General features: G+C 38.3%; 1 long non-coding RNA gene across 1 annotated transcript; it reads left to right on the top strand.

The window, feature by feature from the left end:
- The first annotated feature begins 983 nt into the window (after nucleotides 1-983).
- On the top strand, nucleotides 984-10287 carry LOC140141102 (uncharacterized). Its single transcript, XR_011857351.1, has 3 exons — nucleotides 984-1014; nucleotides 8533-8630; nucleotides 9717-10287. It is a non-coding gene; the product is annotated as an uncharacterized lncRNA (long non-coding RNA).
- Nucleotides 10288-23891: the final 13604 nt, after the last annotated feature.

Genomic DNA, 23891 nt, shown 5'->3' with positions numbered 1-23891 from the left:
AAGCTGAGAGGAGGGGAAAGCGATTTTGGCACACATTCATGGGGTGCCTTTTTAATAAAACGCTCTAAAAAGGCTTAGGAAAAATATGCAAATTTTCCTGCTCGCTGCGCTCGCAACAGGTATATAGACCATTTAAGGTTTGTAAATTGGGATCCCAAAAATTTGGCATGCGCAAGGGGGGGGGGGCAAAGAATTTTTGGCGGGCCGAGAGGGGGGGGCAAGCGATTTTTGGCAGGCCGAGGGGGGGGGCAAGCGATTTTTGGCGAGCCGTTTGGAAATTTTACCCCGATTTCTGGGGGGCTCATAATTATTGCACAGCCCCTAATAATACTGAAGTTGTCTACCAATTATTGTTATAGCTTGTTATAACGATTAAAGCTTAAAATAAACTTAATATTACCTTGTTGCTTGATATATACCGGATAACTATATATTATAAATACCATGTAGGCCTACCTACATGTATATCATTAATAGCCTATATAATAATACAGAAGTTGTCCCAATTATTGTTATAACGATTAAAGCTTAAAATAAACTTAATACATTTTTGCCATATACTTACCATGCTTTACCAGGAAAACATATTTTCGAAATAAAATGTAGGCCTATATAGGTCTACTGTTTTAATAGCCCGGTATAGAACCAGCAGCTGCAGCAAGATTTCTGCGCGGCTCAGTGAGTACTAGCACAGTATAAGTAGTAAACACTATATAACACTATATATCTAGCCTTGGACTCAGTGCCGTGGCCGTTGTCGTGTGCCAGACCCCTCTCATGATGAAATCGTAGTAGTATATATGAATATTAATGAACTCTACGTCATCCGCGTCATACATTTTTTTAATAATCGACTCGTACAGATCGTGAATGATGTTATTAATAGATCTAGCTCGTCACCACAGTGAAATTAATTAACACACACACGGCGGTTGAATTTTAAACCACAGTATTATAGAAAAGTGTACTTTTGTTCCAGTTTCTAATTTCGGAATTCAAGCATTTTAAACAACAGTAAGTGTACATTTCGTCCAGTTTCTTACCAGTTGCAATGAATTATGGTAGTGTAAGCTTACCAATATTAATACCAAAAGCTGTGATAGTTTCTGCCGGGGTTTCTGCACTGTACATACTGTACAACTCTGTACAGTGTGAGTATGTACGCGAGTATAACAACTTGAGCAAGTCACAATATTTTCTCAAGTTGATTTATCCTTTCTATAAATAGCGACGTATACAGAAAAATATACACAACCACGTTCTCCGAGTACTGTACATACTACATAGTATAATTTAAAACTCTAGTCCGGGACTCTAGCGGGTACACCCATCGTATGTGTACATGGACCTAATCCATGGGTTCCTACAAGGCCGATGACTGGACCGATGACACACATTCGATAGGTGTATCGTATAATATGTGTGAGTTACAGCTTTTGACAATTGGCTCCCTAGTCCTAGCCCGAGGTACTCACACGTCCGTCACTACGATTTCCACTAGAGGTAGCGGGGTGAATGACCCCTAAATTTAAAAAATATTAATTTTTCACCCTCTATTGGGAATATGTGCAAGCTCGGGGTGAAAACTGACCCTCTAGCTACTTTTGGACCGTACTCCTACCCCTGACTACACTGCAAAATATTTTTCACCCCCAAGATTTAATTTTCACCCCATGTATTTGGATTTTCTGCAAGCTCTGGAGTGAAAACACAGGAAAACAACCCCGACTTTTGGGCCTTAAATGCTGTAGGCCTACCCCTGATTTCCACTGTCCTTCTCCGCACGAAGGTCTGAGACTCCTGAGCATATCTGGTCCAGGGTACACATAAAATACCACGTTTTCTCATAAATACCACTTCCTACCATTCCTCACGTGAAGATGAGACTTAAACAAAACATATTTGGTGCATGTTCAGTAAATTTTGAGCACATTTGAGGATGGAAAATGTTTTGAATTCTTTCTATAAATAGATGCCGTCAGTGTGACGTCATCACCGCATGACGTGAGTTCACGGTGCCCGCTTTTTACGTGACGTAGGGCATTCATGGCCCTAGTGAGGAAGGAACAGGGCCATGATGTTTTGGCTACCCTAGTCCATACATTCGACATATAGCGGGACTCTAGTCGTCTCTACAAATATGTCAATGACAGCAAGAACATGATGAAGTCTAACTTGGAATTTGCACATCATCTTGATCTTGATACTGCCCAACAGTCCTAGAGGAGTAAAACGGTTAGGTTGATATGCGCATGCATGCAAATTTTAGTCTATAGATTTCTTGTAGATGTTGGGTTATGTTGGTTTTAAATTGTGTGGGATCTATTATGTTTAAGGGGGTACTACACCCCTAGCCAATTTTTTGTTTATTTTTGTGTTTTTCTCAAAAATCATAGTGCATTGGTGACAAGTAAGATATAGGGCCTAGATATGTATATTATAGAGACAAGGACTATAACTACTGCACTGAAAATTCAGCAACTCAAGGCAAGTAGTTATTGATTTATTGATCAAATATTGGTTTTCCTAATTTTTGACTGTAACTCCACAACTGCTGTCTGTGCTGAAATAAAATTTCCAGTGTACTCTAGTCGTCTCTACAAATATGTCAATGACAGCAAGAACATGATGAAGTCTAACTTGGAATTTGCACATCATCTTGATCTTGATACTGCCCAACAGTCCTAGAGGAGTAAAACTGTTAGGTTGATATGCGCATGCATGCAAATTTTAGTCTATAGATTTCTTGTAGATGTTGGGTTATGTTGGTTTTAAATTGTGTGGGATCTATTATGTTTAAGGGGGTACTATTCTAGCCAATTTTTTGCTTATTTTTGTGTTTTCTCAAAAATCATAGTGCATTGGTGACAAGTAAGATATAGGGCCTAGATATGTATATTATAGAGACAAGGACTATAACTACTGCACTGAAAATTCAGCAACTCAAGGCAAGTAGTTATTGATTTATTGATCAAATATTGGTTTTCCCTAATTTTTGACTGTAACTCCACAACTGCTGTCTGTGCTGAAATAAAATGTCCAGTGTAGCAGTTGTAGTCCTTGCCCCTATAATATACATATCTTACTTGTCACCAATGCTCTATAATTTTTGAGAAAAATGTAAAAATAGGCACAAAATTGGGCAGGTGTAGTGCCCGTTATCCAAATGATTTGATCGAGTAATTTATCAACTACCATGTATCCACGACAACACAATACTATAGGGACTGTGCAATAATTATGTCTACACCCAGGGTGATGTCTACACCCTGGGCCCTTAATTACTTAGTAACTCGGGGTCTGAAACAGTAACTTGGACCCCGAGATAGTAACTCGACTTTAAGTAACTCGGCCCCGACTTAGTAACTCTGGGTCTGAGATAGTAACTTGGGGCCTCGACTTAGTAACTCGGGGTCCGAGATAGTAACTCGGGCCTCGTCTTATTAACTCGGGGTCCAAGATTGTAACTCGGGCCTCGACTTAGTAACTCGGGTCTGAGATAGTAACACGGACCTCGACTTAGTAACTCGGGTCTGAGATAGTAACTTGGGGCCTCAACTTAGTAACTTGGTATCTGAAATAGTAACACGGACCCCAAGATAGTAACTCGGGGTCCGAGATAGTAATCCAGGCCCCGACGGTAAAACTCGGGGTCCGGGATAGTAACTCTGGGTCGGTAAGTCCCCGACTTAGTACCTCGGGTCCGAGATAGTAATTCGGGGCCCGAGATACTACTTTGGGATCCGAGATAGTAGCTCAAGGTCCCGAGATACTAATTCAGGGTCTGATATAGTAACTCGGGCCCCGACTTAATAACACGGGGCCCTTAGATAGTAACTCAGGGTTCCGACTTAATATCTTGGTGTCAGAGATATAATAACTCGGGTCCGAGATAGTAACTCGGGGCCTCAACTTAGTAACTCGGGGTCTGAGATAGTAACACGGACAACGAGATAGTAACTCGGGTCTGAGGTACTAACTTGGGGCCCCAACTTAGTAACTCGGTACCGAGATAGTAACTCGGGCTTCAACTTAGTAACTCAGGGTCTGAGATAGTAACACGGACAACGAGATAGTAACTCGGGTCTGAGTTACTAACTTGGGGGCCCCAACTTAGTAACTTAGAGCCCCAACTTAGTAACTCGGGGTCCGAAATAGTAACTCGGGCCCCGAGCATTAGCAACTCGGGGCCTGAGATAGTAAACCGGGGCCTCGACTTAGTAACTCGGGGTCCGAGATAGTAACTCGGGGCCTCGACTTATTAACTCGGGTCTGAGATAGTAACACGCACCCGAGATTGTAACTCGGGGTCCGAGATAGTAACTCGGGCCCCGACTTAGTAATTGGGGTTAGAGATAGTAACTCGGGCCTCAACTTAGTAACTTGGGGTCTGAGATAGTAACACGGACCCGAGATAGTAACCCGGGTCCGAGATAGTAACTTCGAGGCGTCGACTTAGTAACTCGGGTCTGAGATAATAACACGGACCCGGAGATTGTAACTTCGGGGTCCAAGATAGTAACTTCGGGGCCCCGACGTAGTAACTGGCGGTCAGAGATAGTAACTCGGGGCCTCGACTTAGTAACTCGGGTCCGAGATAGTAACTTGGGCTTCGACTTAGTAACTTCGGGTCTGAGATAGTAACACTGACCCGAGATAGTAACTCGAGGTCTGAGATAGTAACTCGGGCCCTGACTTATTAACTTCGGGGTCCGAGATAGTAACTCGAGGGCCCGACTTATTAACTTCGGGGTCCGAGATAGTAACTTGGGGCCTCGACTTAATAACTCGGGTCTGAAACAGTAACACAGACCGAGATAGTAACTCGGGGTCTGAGATAGTAATTCAGGACCCCAATTAGTATCTCGGCCCCAAGTTACTATCTCGGACTCGAAGTTACTAAGTCGGGGCCCAATTACTATCTCGGACCCGAAGTTCTATCTTGGGTCTGTGTTACTATCTCAGATACCAAGTTACTAAGTTGAGGCCCCAAGTTACTATCTTGGACCCCGAGGTACTAAGTCGAGGCCCAGTTACTATCTCTGACCCCCAGTTACTACGCCGGGGCCCGAAGTTACTATCTTGGACCCCAAGTTACAATATCAGGGTCCGTGTTATTATTTCAGACCCGAAGTTACTAAGTCGAGGCCTGAGTTACTATCTCGGACCCTGGTTACTATCTTGGGGTCTGTGTTACTATCTCAGACCCCAAGTTACTAAGTCGAGGCCCCGAGTTACTATCTCTAACCCCTAATTACTAAGTCGGGGCCCCGAGTTACTATCTCAGACCCCGAAGTTACAATCTCTGGAGTGCGTGTTACTATCTCAGACCCGAAGTTAATAAGTCGAGGCCCGAAGTTACTATCACGGACCCCGAGTTACTAAGTCGAGGCCCGAAGTTACTATCTCAGACCCCGAAGTTACTAAGTCGGGTCGAGTTACTATCTCAGACCCCAAGTTACTAAGTCGGCGACGTATGTTTCTGTAGCTGGGCAGGGGGTAGTGTCGCGTACGAGTGTAGATTTCGGTGGGGGCCGTATCTTTTATATCAGACCCTGAGTTACTATCTCGGGTCCGTGTTACTGTTTCAGACCCCGAGTTATTAAGTCGAGGCCCAAGTTACTATCTCGGACCCGAGTTACTATCTCGGGTCAGTGTTACTATCTCAGACCCGAAGTTACTAAGTCGAGGCCCGACTTACTATCTCTGACCTCGAGTTACTATCCGGACCCTGAGTTATAAAGTCCGGGGCCCGATTTACTATCTCGGACCCCGAGTTACTATCTATATAGGGTCCGTGTTACTATCTCGGATACCAAGTTACTAAGTTGAGGCCCCAAGTTACTATCTCGGACCCCGAGTTACTAAGTCAAGGCCCCGAATTACTATCTCGGACCCCGAAGTTACTAGGTCGGGCCCTGAATTACTATCTCAGACCCGAAGTTACTATCTCGCGGTCCGTGTTACTGTTTCAGACCCCAAGTTATTAAGTCGAGGCCCCAAGTTACTATCTCTGACCCCGAAGTTAATAAGTCGGGGCCCCGAAGTTACTATCTCGGACCCCGAGTTACTAAGTCGAGGCACCGAGTTACTAAGTCGAGGCACCGAAGTTACTAAGTCGAGGCCCGAGTTACTGTCTTAGACCCTGAGTTACTAAGTCGAGGCCCCAAGTTACTATCTCGGACCCAGAGTACTATCTTGGACCCAGAGTTACTAAGTCTGAGATACTATCTCGGGCCTATCTTGGACCCAAGATACTAAATCCGGGCCCGAGTTACTAACTCAGATATCGAAGTTACTAAGTCGGGGCCCGAAGTTACTATCTTGGACCCTGAGTTACTATCTCGGACCCGAAGTTACTAAGTCGGGCCCGAGTTACAGTCGAGCCCTGAGTTACTATCTCGGACACACAAGTTTTAAGGTGTATTTTGGACGAAAAAGAATTCCCGTTTCATCTCTACATAATCATATGACCTATTTTTTCGCGATTGCACGTAACAAGTATCGTAATTCGTGGCAACACTGATTAGTGTATATTTCTATGCTGGGCTTTTTTCATGAGCCACTCCCGCCTAGGCGGAAGTACCTATACACCCCACGCAAGTCAATTGAAGCCGTACAATTTATCGCTAATTTACGACCATAAAATTTAGACACTTCTCTTGTCTGTATTAGCATCAACTCTCTCATGTCACGTTTTCATGTCAGAAATTAACATAACTCCCGAAACCGAAAACAGAAATTATCTTCGTTCAACTTTTCAGTAGGCAACAAAAGACTAGAATAAACACTCTAGTGTATGCCACAACTTTATCATGCTCACAAGTGAAACAGGACATTGAAGTTCATGATTCCCATTGTGCTACATGTGTATACCACACTCTCATGTGTACAACAATATTATCACTATAGATGATTTCCATTGTGCTATACAACATTCCCATGTATACTACAACTTTATCACAGGTGGAACAGAGCACTATAGATGATTTCCATTGTGCTATACAACACTCCCATGTATACTACAACTTTGTCACAGGTGGAACGGAGCAACGGAACAGAGTACTATACATGTAGATGATTTCCATTGTGCAATACAACACTCCCATGTATACTACAACTTTATCACAGGTGGAACAGAGCACTATAGATGATTTCCATTGTGTTATACAACACTCCCATGTATACTACAACTTTGTCACAGGTGGAACGGAGCATTATAGATGATTTCCATTGTGATATACAACACTCCCATGTATACTACAACTTTATCACCGGTGGAACAGAACACTATAGATGATTTCCATTGTGTTAGACAACACTCCCATGTATACTACAGCTTTATTACAGGTGGAACAGAGTACTATTGATGATTTCCACTGTGCTATACAACATTCCCATGTATACTAGGCTGCAACTTTATCACAGGTGGAACAGAGCACAAAGATGATTTCCATTGAGCTATACAACACTCCCATGTATACTACAACTTTATCATGGGTGGAACAGTGTACTATAGATGATTTCCATTCAGCTATACAACACTCCCATGTATACTACAACTTTATCATGGATGGAACAGAGCACAAAGATGATTTCCATTGAGCTATACAACACTCCCATGTATACTACAACTTTATCATACAACCCTCCCATGTATACTACAACTTTATCATACAACCCTCCCATGTATACTACAACTTTATCATGGGTGGAACAGAGCACAAAGATGATTTCCATTGAGCTATACAACACTCCCATGTATACTACAACTTTATCATGGGTGGAACAGAGTACAAAGATGATTTCCATTGAGCTATACAACACTCCCATGTATACTACAACTTTATCATGGGTGGAACAGAGCACAAAGATGATTTCCATTGAGCTATTCAACACTCCCATGTATACTACAACTTTATCATGGGTGGAACAGAGTACTATAGATGATTTCCATTGAGCTATACAACACTCCCATGTATACTACAACTTTATCATGGGTGGAACAGAGCACAAAGATGATTTCCATTGAGCTATACAACACTCCCATGTATACTACAACTTTATCATGGGTGGAACAGAGTACAAAGATGATTTCCATTGAGCTATACAACACTCCCATGTATACTACAACTTTATCATGGGTGGAACAGAGTACTGTAGATGATTTCCATTGAGCTATACAACACTCCCATGTATACTACAACTTTATCATGGGTGGAACAGGACACTATCTATTGTGCTATCATGTAAATTATTTCTAGTGTCCTGTCCCTCCTGTGACAAAGTTGTGGTATACAAGGGAATGTTGTATAGCACAATTAAAATTATGATTTAGGTGTCCCTTCCCACCCGTGACAAAGTTGTGGTATACAAGGGAATGTTGTATTGTTTAAATCAAATCATCTTTACTATCCTATCCCACCTGTGACAAAGTTGCGGTGTTCATGGGTATCTTGTAAAGCACAATTTTAATCTTCTATATTTTACCCACATGTAACATTTATGTTTTTTGTGTTTTATATTTTAAAGAATGGTGCAAACTTCATGAAGTAAATGAACATGTGAAGCCATTGGCTGCGAGTTCGGGTGTCAGGGCATCTGATGTTTTGCAATTGATCTTCCTAGAGGTGAGTTAAGGTTTACACTATATGTTTTGGGCAGAATTTTCGGCCGAATGTTAAATAAGTTTAGCTTAGATTTGCAAGTTTCATAAATGAAAATTTGCAATTATTTCTTGATATTTCTTGATTTATTTTTTAATATATCTAAGCAATAGTTTTGCCAAAAAAAACATAAAAAAAAACATCATGCAAATGGGGTGGAAATGACACTACTTATATCAATCATTGGGATTTCCTTAATAAAACCAATACCATTCCTCATGTGTGTCAGCTTTACTTGTCTCAATATTGAATGCAAATGCTGCTAGTTCATGCTACCATCTAACTCGCCTTATGAAAGACGTACATAGAACATATTGACCATTTTAGGTGGCATTTTGTCTATATGTATTTTCAGATAGCTAACTCAAATACTACACCTTACAGATACAATAGCTAGCTATGTCAAATCCATTATGTTCATTTAACTAAAATCAGCAAAGAAAAGTGTTTAAATGGGATTTTGTGAATTTGCATAAGTCAAGAAGCTGTTTTGAAAAATCACATCCTGTACGATAATTTTAAAGCAATTCTGTGCACAACACCATAGTTAAGTTTGCCACCTTAAATATCTACCGTATATAATTTTTAAAAATTCTGTGACTTATTTATAATTCTATTACTCTTACGACCCATTATTCAAAATCGCGACTGTGATTTGTTAAAACATCACATGAGAGCCCATTATTCTGCAATAATGGGTCAAGCGCCGTAACACACTCTACGCACAGCATTACGCTGTGCAATATTTCCGCGATACACGCTCCACCTTGAAGTAAACAACTGAAAATATTTGTGCCAAAAAATGATATTTTCTCTTTAAATCGCACTATTTTCTGGTAATAGAATAGAAATAAAGGGTGCAGCATTATCCTTTACACGCAAATAATGTGTCCTTGGCAGTAAAAACGTCTAAATAATGGGTGAGGACACATTATTTGGGTGTAAAGGATAATGCATTACCCTTTATTTCTTAAATAAAAGGAAGGTCTGAAAATGTTGTGTTAATTATTATTAATATTCATGTTATTCTCATTAATAACTTTTCTGCAGGCACTAGCACTGTCTAAGGAGTAAGGATTCCTTCAATAGTTTGCAGATTGAAGCAGCCTTTTAACAGGCAACAACACAAAGAACAAGAGAGTATAGAGAATCAAGAATGCAGCAAATAAGAACTGCCCTGAAGTCTTTGGATGTCATTATTGGAACTTAATAACAATCCATTGCCATAGTCCATTTGGGACAAGATCAAGGCACAAACCACCAGATAGTAGATGCCATGGTCCTTGAAACCAATTGATATTTTATGTAGTTGCTAATTTATAATAGATTACAGGGATACAATGTATATGATATGTGCAGCCACTGTCATCTGTGTATCAAATATAACACAGAGGTTGCATACTGGATTGCAGAGCTGGATTGATGGAATCATCGCCAACTGTTAGCATAGCAGGAGATAAGCTATGTGTATGATAATTTGATGCGCCAATAGAAAACTCTATCTCCTCATCATTTAGCTTCCAGAGATTTTATGGTCATCCAGTGTTTTATTCAGTGATGCTAGATGAGGCTGTTTTCATGGAGTTTGGATAAGATACATTAAAATATCTGTATAACTGAATGTCATCACCGTAACATATAGAGAGGTTTCTTGATTGACAAGTGTATAATATTATGGTGAATGACATACATGTAACAGGGCCAATCATGGATCCTTGTGACAGGCTTTGTCGTCTAGATTTTAAAGGGAGTGGTTACTCACTCTCTAGTATGATGCTAGGCGAGTGGTCAAATCATTCTCTAGCATGATTGCTAGGAGAGCTGTTAACATTGTATTTGAACACAGATATTGGAACATCTGTGATTTGAAGTGATGATTTTTATGTGAGCTGGCTATCTGGTGAATATAACTGGTATTACCATATAGTCAAAAAAAAAAAAAAAAAATAATTCTTAAGGTTGGTCTTAACCCTCAGGGAATTATGGGCCTCATAACTGCTAAATTTTTGGTCTTTTAAAATGACAAAGACTTGATGAATTCATGTGCAAGGTCAAATTTGTTCAAAAATGCTCAGTTATGGAGAAAATTAAAAACAATTTTACCCAAATTTTCATGGGCATTGTACCAAGAAAATTCTTTACAAAATTAATTTTAAAAACCTATTTTTATTCATTTTTTAAATTTTGACCAACTTTGAGAAATTTTACCAAAACTGGTTGAAAATGCTCAATTTTGTCGAAAAAAAAAACCATGAAAAAAAGCCTGATTTTTCGCTCAATTTTCATTTTTTTTTTGGTGAAGTTGATCAAAATTTTAAAAAGTAAATGGTCCTAGATATCTATACGCTGGCGAAGTTACGTAATAATCGGATTAACTACCATAGCAATAGGTACAAACAATTTTTGATTATATCGCTGCACTACTACGTTCATGCGGTACCTCTGCATTGAACCATAGATGTCAAAGAAATGCTAATCACTTGCACCTGTAAGATTAGTCTCTTTGAAAAGAGCGGTATTGTATTCAATCTACTATATGATTGACGACAGGTGATGAGTGCAACCTGCTTGTAGTGCAGCGCGGTATATTCAAAATTGTTTGCACCTATTGCTATGGTAGTTAATCCGATTAATTACGTAACTTCGCCAGCGTGATATCTAGTTTTTTAAAAATAAAAATTTTTACTGAAGAATGTTTTTGTTGTTGCCAAAAATAATTTGGGTAAAAAAATTGGTTTGAATGTAAAGGTTTCTTGATCAATTTTCATTAACACAGCAATGAAATTCAGACATGGAACTTTCATAACTTTCAGCTAACTCCAATTACGCTGGAATTAGCAAAGTCAAACACTGAAAGGGATGCAAATTATTATAATTATATTCTCACAGTACAGGGTGTCCCAGAAAACATCTCCAGAAATAGACAATATCATCAAAATATTTTAAAAGCAGTGGGTAGCTCATTGTGCACATTATACACAAATTTTATTTTAATTCGGTTGGCTGGATGCAAAGAAATGAGTGATTGATCACACAATGCACACAACAACTCATTCCAAGTTTGATTAACAGGCACTTTTGTCACACTTGCTCACCCCTTCGTAAAGTTTGTGTATCTCATTCAATTCAGTCCTCTGATCTATTTTATACGATGGTATTATGTTACTCATGCTTGCACTGAAGGTGTAAAACGTGAGTGAATATAACATTTGATCTGCCTTTGCTTTGATGCACAGTGCCTGAATTGTAAGAAACTTAACATGGATTGCAGAAATTGGATAGCTATACAATTAACAGATTTAATTCTTTACATAATATGTTAAACTTTCAAAACCCAAGAAATACATGATTAAGCTTAGAGCTTCTAATTTTTATACTGTGCTATATTATGTTTAATGTTTGAATTTTTTAAGTTAAAACTTTGCATTCATGGCAATATTTGAAGCAACATTTTGTCCAAGAAAACTTTGATTTTTGTAAGCTTTCCAGCTTTAATTCTTTGTGTTGTGCAATATGTTATATTGCAACTTTCCAAAGAACATGTGAGCCAAGAATGACAATGATCAAGTGCTTGTACATCTTTACGTGTAATTTTTGATACCATGCAACATTATGTTCAAATTTTAAAAGATTTACATTTTACATAGCCATTTCTTGGAAAATTCCAAAACATTAATTATTGTGTGAGAAAACTTTTTTTGTCAGCTGGAATTCTTTATACAATAATTCTTTATGCAATAATTATATTAATATTAACTAAAAATATATTTACTAGTACCAAGCACCATTTTAGATTCAAGCTTTAATATCACATAGTATTTTCACATTTTAACAAAAGTTTATTACATGTTTAGCAAAACACAGATTGTGTAAGAAGAATAAAAAGAATTTCACCAAACAAAACACAAAGTCAATTGATAAGCATTAGTGTGCATTGTGTTGAATGATCTTTCTTTCAAACTTAATGAAATGAATTGAGATGTATGTTATGTAATCGCTCATATCTTTGCAATCAGTCAACCGATTCAAGTGTGTAAGATGCAGAATAAGAGGGCTACATGCTGTTTTTTATGTTTTGGATTTGGATGCTTATTTGTCAGCTTATGTCAAAATTCATTCACCTTGTAATCTTTTTTTTTTTTTTTCTGTATATTAATTTAATTTGCTAGGTAACAGTAAGGAACTTCTTTAAAAGTTTGCAAATTTCAATCTGCATAATTAATTAGAGCTAATTTTGACTTGTCCAAAAAATTAGTCATAATTGAAAATTATGCAGATTGAAATTAGCAAAAGTTAAATGTAATGTGTTTCTAGATAGCCCTTACAGCTACCCACATTGCAACATTATAACATTTCCATTAGAGATAGAATTTAACTTCTTTTCCACAAAATGTTAGTTTTCACTGTCAGATATGTCCTCTTTTAAATTTGGCCTGAGCAAATGATGCAATAAAAAGAAAATCACTGTATAATACCAGCACATAAGCCGCCAATGTGAGCCACTCCTTCAAATGTGACTGGTGTCGGTCCCGCACGCCTTGTATGGAGAGTATTGTGAACATTGTGTGTTAAGTTTTGAAAAACATGAGATTGTTCTCCTCAGCAAATGTTACAATATGACCTGATTTAAAAAAAAATTGTCAAATCAGCAGTTTTAGGTAAAAAAATCCTTTAAGATGGGTAGGGGTTTCAGATTGCCATCAGCACACCCCTGTTAAAATTTAATTTGAGCCCCCTCCCCCAACATTTTTTGTTTCAAATGAATGAGCATCAAGTCAGAGTGAGAATCTTGGATAAATCTGCCATATATGATTAAAAGTAAGTTTTATTCAAAGTGTCATATTAAGGGACTGTGTATTCTCAGAAATGCATTAATTAAAAGTGCTGTAAAATTAAATTAAACAAAATTTAATGCAAGTATATATAAAAAAAAAAAAAAAAGTATTTTTTTGAAGAAACTTCAAAAAGCACATTGTTTTGCCTTAAATTATTTGGAAACACACTGTACCCAAATTTGGATTTCATGGTTTTTTTTTTGTAATTAGACACTCCATTCATGGAACGGTTTTTCATGATTTGGATATTAGTCTTATTTTTGAATTTTTGAATTTTCGCCTTATTTGGTCAATAATTCAAAATAAGGCCTAAGCGAGTCTAGGTTACAAAAAACACAAAATCCAAATTTTGGATTTTTCCTTCCTATAGTGTGTTCCAAACAATTTTAGGCAAAATCATGAGGTTTTTCTTATTTTCTTCAAAATTGTTCTTTTCACCCCAAATTTGTATTTATATTTAGATAATTTCCTTTCCAAAAATGTATACTTTTATCTTGGATTAGTAACTTTTGGGCCATTCCATTTAAAATCCACACCACCCCTGTGGAAGATTTAGCTAAAGTCTTTCAAAGAGGGAGTATGAGTTTTGAATAGAATAAACCATTGGGTAACTTCATTTGAAATACTCACTCCAGCTGTGGAAGATATAGGTAAAGCCATAATACAGAGGGGAGTATGGGTTTCAAAATGATAAACCCTGACCAGTTAGGCAGTTACATTTGAAAAATATACTCCCCTGGGGATTTCAACTGGAATACTAGCCCATTATGCATATCTGAGAATGCACAGTCCCTTTAAGGGGTACTACACCCCTAGCCAATTTTTTTTGCCTATTTTTGTGTTTTTCTCGAAAATTATAGCGCATTGGTGACAAGTAAGATATGTATATTATAGGGGCAAGGACTACAACTACTGCACTGAAAATTCAGCAACTCAAGGCAAGTAGTTATTGATTTATTGATAAAATATTGGTTTTCCCTCATTTGTGACTGTAACTCCACAACTGTTGTCTGTGCTGAAATAAAATTTCCAGTGTAGCAGTTGTAGTCCTTGCCCTATAATATACATATCATACTTGTCACCAATGCTCTATAATTTTTGAAAAATGCAAAAAATAGGCATAAAATTGGGCAGGGGTGTAGTACCCCTTAAATATAATAAATTAAATGAAAATATAAATCATAGTCAATTGAAAACATACCAGTTACATTAAATATCATTTATAGAAAAATAAAGTTATCTATTACTTGACTGAGTTTGTGTACCAAACCAAATTTGTTTGATGGGAACAAAGAAAAATATTGTTAGTAAATTGCATGTGTATGTATATTGTGACATGCATAAAAACAGATGGTTGAGTGGTTCTAATAATTGCACAAGTACATGATTGCTATTATTGTATGTAAACGAGAAATTATGTAACTTTTAGTATTTCAATTTTAAGTGTTCTATTATGATGCTATAATAATAAACAGTTCAAGAGAGAAATTAAACATTAGCCAGTGTAATTATTGCATGTTTTACTGTCTCTTACCAGGTATCATGACTATCATCAGGGTTATAAATATATTCACCAGTGTTGCAATATGTCGGCAAAATTCATGACATATTTTTTTTTTTTTTTTTTTTTTTTGAAAAAGGCACAAAAATCATGGAAAAGTTCAGGGAGGAGACTGGATGTGATATGTCTATTTTTGACATCACTATTGGGTCACTATCATGAAATCTTCACAAATAATTAATTCTAAATCATAAAATGTGTTATGTGTTTGCTAAATCAAAAATAATTATGTTATTCCAAAACCACTTTCAGCATTGTAGTTTCGTAAGGCTTGTGCTTTCATAATGCGTGTCCTGTACTGCCTTGAAAAGTCATGAATTTTGGTTTAAATTACAAACATTTCATAAATAAATGTGGAATGTATTGTTAATTGAAATTCAAAGAGAAAGTGACCATCCAAACTTGTTAAAGACAGGCATTCAAGAAGGAAGCAATATATCAGATCAATAATGGGTGTTTGGAGGCCAATGGAAGTACTATGACTACCACAAACAAAATTGATGGATACAAATGAAAACCCAGCCCATCCCCAACATGCCATTAAACCTAGAATCCGTACCCTAAAAACCCAACCTGAATTACCTTAAACCCCAAACAGTACCCTTAAACCCAACAAACACGTACCCTTAAAGCCTAACTACTTGTACCCTTAAACCCTAACACGTACCCTTAACCTCCAAAACGCAGGACTAACCTTAAACCCCAACACTTACCCTTAAACCCAAACATGTACCTTTAAAATTCCCAACAAGTTAGCCCTAACCTTTAAACCCAAACCCAACCTACCTGTACCCTTCCTTAACCCCCAACATGTAGGCCCTGGTCCCCAAACTATATGTACCTATATGTCCAACAAGTCAGACCTACCCTTTAAACCCAAACCCAACCTGTAGGCCTACCCTTAAACCCCAACACGTAGGTACCATTATTCCCCAAACTGCACCTTTAAACCCCAACACGTAGGCCAAGGCCTATCCTTAAACCCAACCTGAACTGCCTTGAACCCCAACCAGTCCCTGAAACCCAACATACAAACATGTACCCTTAAAGCCCAACCGCATGTACCCTTAAACCCCTGACACGTACCCTTAACCCCCAAACGTAGGCATACCCTTAGAGCCCAACATTTACCCTTAAACCCCAACATGTACGTGTACCTTAAAACTCCCACAAGTCAGACCTGCCCTTTAAACCCAAACCCAACCTGTAGGCCTACCCTTCCCTAAACCCCAACATGTAGGCCCTTGTCCCCAAACTGTAGACCTATACGTAGGCCTAACCCCAACATATGTACCTTTAAAACTCTAACCTAAAGTCAGGCTTGCCTTTAAAACCCAAACCCAACCTGTAGGCCTACCCTTAAACCCCAATATGAAGGCCCTGCCCTAAATCCCCAACCTGTACCTGTAGCTGTAAACCACAACACATGCCCTTAAACCCCATGACATCTACGAAACTCCAACATGTACCCTTTAAACTCCAAACCAACCCCTGAAACCCATGTAGGGCCGCGTACCTTTAAAATGCCCCCATCCATTACCTGACACACAATGACAGGCCAGATCATTTTGGAATTTGGAAACCGCATAGGCTTAATTCTGTGGCATAGTTTAAAAACACAGAAATATTGTCTAAAAACGTGACAACAGCGAGCAGGAAATTGTGCATACTATTTGCCACCGTTTTCCTATTGTTTTTCTGTGCCTTTTATGAAGTATAATATTGCAAGATGCCCAAAACACACGTGCCTCCTATTTTTCTGTAGGCCAATGCTCTTTTAGCCTGGCTTCAACATTTTGTTTGAGCTTGGTCATATCAAGACCCAAGCGTGTCTCGCACGGAACGACCATTTAAACAAACAAACGAAAGTAGGCCTAAATATTATACCACCTATGGTTAGAATTTTCTTTGGATGTGGGGGATCCAAATTTACAAAAAGTGAGCGTCAATGAAATTGCGACCCCCCCCTCACCGATAGGCCTACACCTACTTACCCCTACGCTAAAATTTTATTGAAATCAGTCTTTTGAATAAATTAAACACACTATCTGTGGTCATTTGTGACTCTCTATATTTTGGTCATCAATTTGTTTTTCTTTAAAACCTCCCCCCCCCCCTCCGTATAATTGGGACCCACCCCCTTTCCGAAGAAAATGAGAGCCCCTAAGCCCTAAACACAGATCCCATGCAAGTATCAATCCGGAGCAGACGCCAGTACCAATCTGTTAAATACAGCCTTGGATACCTTCATCAAATGAACGGGTTATTTTCTCCTAACATTATGCAAATACGAAAATACCAACATGCAAATTAACCTCAATGCACACCGAGTGTATATAAGTACTATCACCATGATATCATAGTATACTACGACTCTGTCACGGTCAAAACGTGATGAACCACTGGTTTTTCATGGCAACGGGATCATCGCGCAGCACCGTGACCTGTAATATATTTGAATAATTATAACATGGTAGGTATTATAGATTATAATAAAATCATTATTGAAGGACATGCATTGACCGCGACTGTAGACCGCGACCGATTGAATAATTGTTAAGGGCGCAGACCACTAAACACATGCGCATTCTCAAAGCCCCCAAGAGCAAATGGCAAAATAAAGATTCTACCGGGGATTCTACGTGGCACGGCATTTATATTTTAGGTTTTTATTTAAAAGGTACCCGATGAATGTGTGCCAAAAAATATCCTGCTCCCCCCCCCCCCCCTTGACTTGCCAGTCTCTTATCCTCTCCCCTTTGCCCTGCCAAAAAATGCTTGCCCCCATTTTTTTGTCGGGGGGCCGGTTATTGCACAGCCTCTTTCTCGGAAAGTCGCCTACCAATGAGTATTAAGGGTGCAATAATTATGTGTACCCTGAGGTGGTGACTTTTCAAAATGGTCAGCCAAAAATCACTTGCCCCCCCCTTTGATGTGCCAAAAACCTTTGCCCCCCCCATTTTGACGTGCCAAAAATTCTTTGCCCACCCCCTTACACATGCAAGATTTTGGGGAACTCGAATTTAAAACCTTAAATTGTCTTATCATATACTAGTAATGCGAGCGCAGCGAGCAGGAAATTTTGCATATTTTAACGTGTTCCTAACGTTTTCTTACACCTTTTTAATGCGTAATATATAGAAATGGTGCCCAAAATATCTGTGCCACAAATTGCTTGCCCCCCCCCCTTTCGACCTGCCAAAAATCGCTTGACACCACCCCCCCTTTCGACCTGCCAAATGCTTGCCCCCCTTTTGGCCTGCCAAAAAATCTTTGCCCCCCCCCCTATAATTCACCCCCCGGGGGGGACACATAATTATTGCACCACCCCAAATGAATGACCATTATTTCAAAATGGTTGATCGTATATCAAATTTAGGATATAATACATATAGTGCAGAAATTTATTTCCGCGGATTATGACACCTCATTTGTTGCAAGGGTCCCAATACTACTGTCTGTTCCAGATTCTTGTATTTTTAAGATATTTGAAAAAATAAAAGTCATCAAAGGAAAGTGTTAACACAGCCTTAGACCCAATGTGATTTATACTTTTCAAATTCCAAAGTTCAATTTGAACCCCCAATTCTTTTCAATTTTGGTCTTTTCCCGCCATATTTTTTATAAAAAGCCGTAAAACGTCGGGTACCATAAACTTTTTTGAATCAATCCATTTAGTGCAATGGGGACAAATGTCATAATAATTTAATTAATTATCAAGTGTACTGTTGTTTTCAATATGACGACCCGTTGACTCATTTCGGAATCAGATCATGAATTTTGAAGAAAAAAAGTTTCCACAGGCTTCGTTGGGATTCGAACCAGCGATTAGAAACTTCCTTTGATTACGCGTCTAGCGCTTTACCGCTCGGCCACGGTGGCAGTTGAGTGGAGCTGGAGGAGTGTAATGATAAATGATAAATCTCATAATGCCATCTTTAGCCTTTTGTTTACTAAAAAAGACGCGTTTTGTAAAGATAGATTAGCCGTTTTATGCATAAAGAGCACGAACGTTTGGGAAATGTTTCAAACAAATAATAAAGACACTGATGTCATGATGAAATTGCGTAAGTCGGGAAATATCTGCGTCGCAATGTTTTGTTTTGGTTTTAGGAATTTGACCTTAAAATTTACGACTTCATGACATTATCATTCGAAATCAACAAAAGATATTTCAACAGTATATGGCCATGGTATACTTGGTATTGGTAACCTCCAAAAATCTCCTTGAAGAAGTTTAAACTTCTTTCTCTAGAATGTTTTGTACATGTATGTGAAATAGCTTCAACAATGGTTCGCTGCATAATGGTAAAAACAGCCTTGACCTAAAAAAGGGCGAGAGGTACCATATTTACGGATTCAGGCTAAATTTTAAATTGATATAAAACGTTTGTTTTTGATCGATTACAAAAATTAATTTTGTCATATAAAGAAATTGTGTCTGGGGTGAATTACACTACAGTTTTTTATTCTTAGGGCTCTTTGACTTCTTCAAATAATTTTTTAATGATAGAGTGAATCCCCTGGCCCTGTATAATTACGCACAAAAGATCGAGTCTCCTTTCTTTTGGAACTGGCCGGTGACTAAGTCTTTATTGGGCGATCTATCGTACGTCCACCAGTAATGTGTGAAGAGTAAACTTAGGACATTTCATGCACACGAGATCAGCCTCATGGAATGGATTAATATGACGGGTAAAACAGACATAAAGAAAAGCACACTAACAATTATTTGTTAATGTATTCATATCATTTTATTTACAACTTTCTTTAACACGTTTCATTTTATACAATACATACATGTGAGATGATACGGCCTATAATATGAACTGTCATGGCACTGAGCTATAGCGAACATTCGGACTAAAGCCGTATAAAATTAATGTTTTGGTTCTCGTCCAGAGAATTTTCATGAATTGATCCCGGGGGGAATTGATGAGGGCGTGTTTTTTTTAATGTAAAATTAGCATTGTCAGAAGTATTCGGGTTTATATGTTCATAAATCATTCAAAAGTCTGAAAACAATTGAAAAATCTATAAAAAAATCTGACAAATCCCAGAAGCTCCCAGAGGAGGGGACAAGAACCAAAACATTAATTTTATAGGCCTATACGACCTTAGGTATGCATGGATACACAGGCTACAGACCTTTTGTCCTTGTCAAGCATGTTAATGTGTGTTGCTAATCTTCGAGTTTCGAGTTCGAGTATCGAGTTGCAATTTTCGAGTATCGAGTTGCAATTGTCGAGTATCGAGTTGAAGTATCGAGCTGAAATCTTCGAGTATCGAGTTGCAATTTTCGAGTATCGAGTTGCAATTTTCGAGTATCGAGTTGAAACACATATTATTAGGCCAAAGGTTAATCTAGATTGATCTGAAGTATTTTGCCTTTCATATATGTGATTACACCACGAATGAGCCGTAATGTCCTCAATTGTATTCTGAGTTACAGTGTAAAATGGGCATGAAGGTCATATTCATAGTATTTCAATTTGGTGCTACGTGTATCTCATTAAATGAGGTACACGTAGCACCAAATTGAGGTACCTATGAATACGACCTTCATGCCCATTTTACACTGTAATCAGAATACAATTGAGGACATTTACGGCTCATTCGTGGTGTACGGTCACATATAGTAAATATGGATGAGACTCGAATATTGATCACTTTGCAGGTTTTCGAGTTTGTTACTCGAAATGCGCTCAAATGAACGAAGTTCGAGTTTAACTTTCCTGTTGCAAATGATACATTTTTCGCACATGCGGCCCTTAATCAAAGTGGTAGACACATATTATTAGGCCAAAGGTTAATCTAGATTGATCTGAAGTATTTTGCCTTTCATAACTATGTATTTCACTCGAATATTGATCATTTTGCAGGTTTTTGAGTTTTTCCTCGAAGAACGCTCATTTTGCAGGTTTTCGAGTTTGTAACTCGAAATGCGCTCAAATGAACGAAATTCGAGTTTAACTTTCCAGTTGCAAATGATACATTTTTCGCACACGCGGCCCTTAATAAAAGTGGTAAACACATATTATTAGGCCAAAGGTTAATCTAGATTGATCTGAAGTATTTTGCCTTTCATATAGTAAATATGGATTTCACTCGAATATTGATAATTTTGCAGGTTTTCGAGTTTTTTACTCGAAGTACGCTCATTTTGCAGGTTTTCGAGTTTGTTACTCGAAATGCGCTCAAATGAACGAAGTTCGAGTTTAACTTTCCTGTTGCAAATGATACATTTTTCGCACATGCGGCCCTTAATCAAAGTGGTAGACACATATTATTAGGCCAAAGGTTAATCTAGATTGATCTGAAGTATTTTGCCTTTCATATACTGTAAATAGTAAATATGGATTTCACTCGAATATTGATCATTTTGCAGGTTCGAAGTACGCTCATTTTGCAGGTTTCGAGTTTTTAACTCGAAATGCGCTCAAATGAACGAAGTTCGAGTTTAACTTTCCTGTTGCAAATGATACATTTTTCGCACATGCGGCCCTTAATCAAAGTGGTAAACACATATTATTAGGCCAAAGTTTAATCTAGATTGATCTGAAGTATTTTGCCTTTCATATAGTAAATATGGATTTCACTCGATTATTGATCATTTTGCAGGTTTTCGAGTTTGAAACTCGAAGTGTGCTCAAATGAACGATTTTCGAGTTTGAGGTTTTTTAGGTAGATTTCCTCTTTTTTCATTATCATTATCGACGTGCCCTTAATAATAATGATAACATAGTTATTATACATATATATATATATAAGTTAACCCTAGTCTAAGTTATCCATTAGTTGTAACTCTCACGAACATGGCGAAGGGGGTGGGTGTTTGCCACCTGCCCTTAGATTTTAAATGTCTATGGAAATCGTCGTGAGTGGCATCCACCCCATTTACCCGAGGGGAGATTTTGTATAGGCCTGCCCTGTTTTTGCAACAAAATGAGCGCAAAGGATGTCCCCAGACCCCAAATAAAAAGAAATGTTTGCTAAAGCTTAAATAAAAGCGTTTTCGGTTACGGTAAAATTTGGATCCCGGGCTCGATACCACGATACCACCCATTCGTTGGACTATATGGTTAATCTAATGATCTGAAGTAGTTTACCTTACATTATGATTATGAAACTCGAACATTTAACATTTTGCAGATTCTCGAATTTAAAACTCGAAGTAGGCTCATGTTAAAGGTTTTCGAGTTTGAAACTCGACGTATGCCAAAATGAACGATTTTCGAGCTATATAAAAGTAGAGGGTGCTAAAACTAAATAAAAGCGTTTTAGGGTTACGGTAAAGTCATCCGTAAGGGGGGTTGGATACCACGGTACCATTAATATTGCAACTCGATACTCGAAAATTGCAACTCGATACTCGAAAATTGAACTCGATACTCGAAGATTTCAACTCGATACTCGAAAATTGCAACTCGATACTCGAAAATTGCAACTCGATACTCGAAGATTTCAACTCGAAACTCGATACTCGAACTCGAAACTCGATACTCGAACTCGAAACTCGATACTCGAAGATTAGCAACACGCGTTAAGCAGTATGGTTGTTTTTGATATATTTGTGAGTTTGAATCCTCGTTATTCATTGCTTTGCACTTATGAGTTCAATTTCATGATCAATCGCGTTTTGCGTGATTCTGGAAATCGTAGACTAGCCATAGGCCTAGTCAATTTTTAAAAAGAAGCAGATGTGGAAAATCTATAAATTTTGCATAAATTAATACAAATCGGAGTTGTATGTGTAATAGCCAGAGCACATAGCCAGAGTATGCACAATGGGCAAGTCTATACGCGAGACATATAGCCGCACTTGTGGGCCCGGGACGGTCTGGTTCTGTCTGCAACCGTGCTACGGAATGACCTCTGATAGGGGCAAGTGGACTACGGAGCTGGGAAGTCTATGGAAATTGCTGCCTGACATACTTGCGGGCCCCTCCTTTGTAGTATGCTACAGCATGACCTCTCACTATGAGCAAGTGGACTACGAAGAAGTTTCCAGAAGAAGTCTATGGAAATATCTGCCTGACACACTTGTGGGCCCCAGACGGTCTGCTTCTGTGTAGTCTGCTACGTATGACCTCTGATTATGCACAATGGGCAAGTGACTCAAGTGGACTACTGAGAAGTCTTTGGAAATAGCTGCCTGACACACTTGTGGGGGCCCCAGACGTTCTGCTTCTGTATAGTCTGCTACCACACCACATTTCGCCAAAATACATTCTAGAAACGCTTGCTGTTAGAATAAGATAAATTTTAATGCTAATTTATTGCACATTCTAGGGAAGCGTGGTTACCTTTTTAAAATAACCGAGTGAGAGGGGTTTCAAGAAAATATTTTTCCTGTCAAAACTGAAGCATCCTCTGTATAAAAGAAAATATGAATAGTAACTGCGCATCATATATAACGATTCGTGATACCCAATTATGGCGCATTTGATGCCGTTTAAGAGGCAGAGAATTTTATTTCAATTTTATATACGCCAAAATTTTTTTTTAATTGAGCAAGAATAAGGATAGAAAAACGTTGAAAATCCTATGTGAATATTACATTAGACCCGGCAAAAGATTACTGTTTCGTTTTTATGGTAATCTAATCTTTTATTTCCTGAAAAACATTTGGGGTCTAAAATGGAATTTTTATGTAATTGATAAAACATCGAACGTGTATACAAGAAAATGGTAGGTTCCTCTATAGTATTTTACTGACCATGGAAATGTACTGACACCGTGAGAGCACGTGTCAAAATCGATATCATGTATTGTCCATATAGACGCGCATTTATCATGTTTATGGTCGGATTAACAACAATTGAGCGC

Source organism: Amphiura filiformis, chromosome 19 (assembly GCF_039555335.1).
Source record: "Amphiura filiformis chromosome 19, Afil_fr2py, whole genome shotgun sequence".
Taxonomy (NCBI): domain Eukaryota; kingdom Metazoa; phylum Echinodermata; class Ophiuroidea; order Amphilepidida; family Amphiuridae; genus Amphiura; species Amphiura filiformis.
Note: the sequence above shows the minus strand (reverse complement) of the source record. Positions and strands in the feature narration are given on the sequence as shown.